This window comes from Phaethon lepturus, unplaced genomic scaffold (assembly GCF_000687285.1).
Source record: "Phaethon lepturus isolate BGI_N335 unplaced genomic scaffold, ASM68728v1 scaffold38570, whole genome shotgun sequence".
In the NCBI taxonomy this organism is placed as follows: Eukaryota; Metazoa; Chordata; class Aves; order Phaethontiformes; family Phaethontidae; genus Phaethon; species Phaethon lepturus.
This window is the reverse complement of record NW_010510500.1, coordinates 1-3,754: the sequence shown is the minus strand read 5'-3', so window position 1 is coordinate 3,754 and position 3,754 is coordinate 1. Positions and strand designations below refer to the sequence as shown.

General features: G+C 54.5%; 1 pseudogene across 1 annotated transcript; it reads left to right on the top strand.

The window, feature by feature from the left end:
* The first annotated feature begins 983 nt into the window (after positions 1–983).
* Positions 984–1,493, top strand: LOC104628662 (annotated as a pseudogene). The gene has a single exon (XR_738111.1). The product of XR_738111.1 is annotated as a nuclear factor erythroid 2-related factor 1 pseudogene (transcript).
* Positions 1,494–3,754: the final 2,261 nt, after the last annotated feature.

Below are 3,754 nucleotides of genomic sequence, written 5' to 3'. Positions count from 1 at the left end.
TGCCTCCCGTGGAAAGCCCCTGACGGGTTTTTGTAGAGCCGCTGGAAACTGGGCTCAGGAGTGAAAGGGAGCCGGAGCCGGATTCCTTCAGAGAGAGGGGAAGTTGACGCACCAGCCTAAGAATAGCGCAGGGAGGGGAAGTATGGACAATATGGGCACCAAAGGTAACCCCGCCGTGCGGCTGTGCCCGCGTCGTGTCCGGAAAATCCGCTTTTCCAGGGACTTTTTCGGGCTCGGCGCCCCAGGGGCCCGCGCGTGGGGGCCCGCCGTGTTCCGGTGGAGCGGGTCCATGTGCAGCGCGGAGGGTGGTGCCCGGTCGGCGCGTTACCGCGTTCGCTCTCTGCTTGTATTCCAGCTGCTGCTGAAACTGCAGCTAGAAGCGGAGGAGTCGTTGGACCTCGCCATGATCGCGAACTTTGACTCCTGAACGGCTTCTTTCAAGAAGCTTCGCAGACCAGAAGAGGGGAAAGAAGAGCAGCCGGTTGTCTGGAGGGAGCAGACCCCGTCCTGGAGCGTGGGGAGTTGGGGGGGGTGAGAGGAAGTGGCTGTATGTGGAGTTTTTGGACAGTAAGTCACGTGGATTTTTATGTAGCTGCATGATCTGTGTTACAAAACAGTTCTGAAGAAAAGGAAAGGGCAAGAGAGGGTGGAGGCTGTCTTCTGGAGAGGGATTGTTGCTTCTCGAGATTTAAATCTTTAATTACACTCTGCTGGCTGACCAGTGAGTTCCAGAATTTGAAAAGAAAAACAAAGTCGTCCTGAATGCAAAGACTTGAATGTTCTTTAAACTTTTATCCTGTTGTTTAGCGATAACCTGAACGCCAAAGTTGTTGCTTTATTTTGTTTGTTTCAAAGTGGGGCAGAGGAAAAACAAACCCAACCAACCTGTTGTGTGGAGAATTCATCAGACGCTCTGTGTGTCGTGTTTTTTTTTTTTTAAATTCCCAAACCCTCCACCTGTTTTCTTTTCTCCTCCGCCAGAAATGCTTTCTCTGAAGAAATACTTCACCGAAGGCCTCATCCAGTTCACCATTCTGCTCAGCTTGATCGGCGTTCGTGTGGACGTGGACACCTACCTGAACTCGCAGCTGCCCCCTTTGCGGGAGATCATTCTTGGCCAGAGCTCCGCTTACACCCAGACCCAGTTTCATAACCTGCGTAACACCTTGGATGGATATGGCATCCACCCAAAAAGTGTAGACCTGGACTATTACTTCACTGCTCGCAGGCTGCTCAACCAGGTGAGGGCCCTGGACAGGTTTCAGGTGCCCACCACTGAAGTCAGCGCCTGGTTGGTGCACAGAGACCCCGAAGGCTCCGTGTCCGGTAGCCAGCCCAGCACCGGCATCGCCCTAGAGAACAGCAGCGGCCTGCAGGATGGGAGCAGTCCTGACAACGGGGTGAGGGAGAGCGGAGCCGAGCAGGGCTTTGGGGAAGAACTGGAAGATTTGGGAGCGGTGGCTGCCCCGGCAAACGGAGACCTGACGAAAGAGGTAGGCAGGACCTTCTTTCGCCTGTGGTGGGAGGGAAGGGGACCCCTTAGGAGAACTCTTGCCTGCTGGTACCCATCTGAGGGAGTGGTACTCTGTACCTTGGGTGTGTTTAGCACTTGGGAGAAGTGGGTCCTCTCTTGGGAATGGTGTAATACTAAATTACAGTTCAGTTAGAGGGCTCCAGGAGTATGTGTGAGGTGGTTTTTCCTTTTGGTTTGTTTTATTCTTGGTCTGAAAGTAATAGCGAAAGGAGGGGGAAAGGGTTGGGGTCAGCATTTCAACCTGTGCGCATAGCTTTGTGTTGTGAAACCCATGAAACAAGGCTGGGAAATAAACAGGGGCATTGGGTAACAGCCTCATCCCAGGTGTCGAGCGGGTGGTTGGGTTACTTGGCTCTGGAGTTCATCCAGTGGAGATGTTTATTGCTTGGTTTTCATCACAGGCGGGTGGGGAGAGGTGAACTGGAAAGCGGTTTATTTTTTTTTCTGTCTGAGCACAACCTTTCGGAGGCTGTGATGCAATGCTGGTCCCCGGGAGCTGCTGCTCTTTTTTTCCTTTTTGGCACCGCTCTCTTTGTCACGGCATGTTCAGCGTCTCCCTGGCCGTGGTGTGGGGCATGTTAGTGCTGATTTGCAGCGTCGGGTCCTTCCAGCGTCGCTCTTGCGTCTCGTAAATCGTGTCTCGGATGAGCTGCTGAGGCGTCTGGGCATGGGGAGAGCTGAATTCAGCTGCTGCCACCCCTGTCCCCTGCAGCGAGGGGTGGGCAGCTTTGCAGGCAGCTGTCGCGGATGCCTGGGGCTTTTGTCATGTGGCTTCAGCGCAGCAGCAGGCAGGGAATCGAGTGAGGAAAGCGGTGTGAACGCATGCACGCCAGAGAGACAAAGGTGATGATTGTTTCGGGTCTAGTATTGACAGATGATCAGCGAGATGCCGTGGTAGGAAGCGTGGATGGTGCCTCGGCTGTACCTGTGGGCAGATTTCCCGCTCCCACGGGGATCTGATGCCAGAGGAGTAAAAAACCCTGCTTTGGGTTTGCAACCGGCGACCTTGGAGTTCTCAACGAGAGGAGCTTTGGGCAGAGGGTTGCAGAACACAAGGCAAATGTTCACACATTCAGCCTCTTCCTGATAATCGAGAGGGGTAATTCTCTGTCTTGAGAATGGGGATGAATTTGATGAAATGCCTCGTACAAGGTCACGCGCAGCCCGTGAAAGACTTCACTGTCCTTCCCCAAGTCTGGTGTTCTTGGCTGAGGGCCTTGGGTCTGGGGAGCCTTTCAAGTGCAGCACAGAGAAACCAGGATCAGATTCTAGAGAGAAATGCTGCAGATTTGCATGGCGCGAGGCCGGTAACGCTGCTGTTTTCCAGAGGCCTGTTTATTTCTGTCTTAAAACAGAGCCTTGCCTTGAACGCCATGCTTGCTGCGAGCCCCCATGCACAGGGTGCAGCTGCAAACCCGGCCAGCTCGGGCCATGTAAAACTCCCGTCTGGTCTGGGCGATGCCAGGTGGGAAGCACGCTCATCCGCGCTGCAGTTTCACTCCAGTCACTCCTTCAGGGAAGGGTGGGGAGATCTGAGTCTGCACCATCCCTGATCCGGGTGTTCAGGCATCCGTCTTCTTCCTCAGATCTCTATTTTCCATCTTTTTTTTTTTTTTTCCTTCCCCCCTGCCCCCCAAACCCTTGGTTTGGACAGGAGGGGAGGGTGTCATTGCACCTGCAAGGTGTGCTGCGCTGCCGGGGGCACAGCGCCCGGGCACCCAGCGCCAGGAAATCCCGTCTGCCGAGCCCGCCTCGCACACCCACGTCACATCGTCACACCGTCGCACCGTCACATCGCCCTCTCTTCCCCCCCCCGGGGCCAGCAAGACCGTACTCGCTGCTGGTGTGAGGCTTCAAAGCACCGAGTCTTATTTCAAAGCATTACCCCAGTGGGGTTTTTTTGGGGGTTTTGGTTGTTGGGTTTTTTTTTTTGGTGTCTTTGTCTGGAACCTTGACTCCCAGGTTCGGTGCTGAGCAGCCGCCCAGCCTTTTCCGATGGGAATACTGTGTGAGCGATGCAGCTCCTGCCTCTGGAAGGCACCTGCAGGGCTCGATCCTTCTCCCTCTCTCATTAGGTGGACGATGATTATATGCAGATGGCTTTAGGGCCGGGGTTTAAATTTTTCCATGACTTTTCCTGGCACTTAAACTCTCGCGACTCCCCGTGAGTCGTGTGGGCCAGGCGCGACCTTGCACGGGGAATATGGCTGTTACAATTTT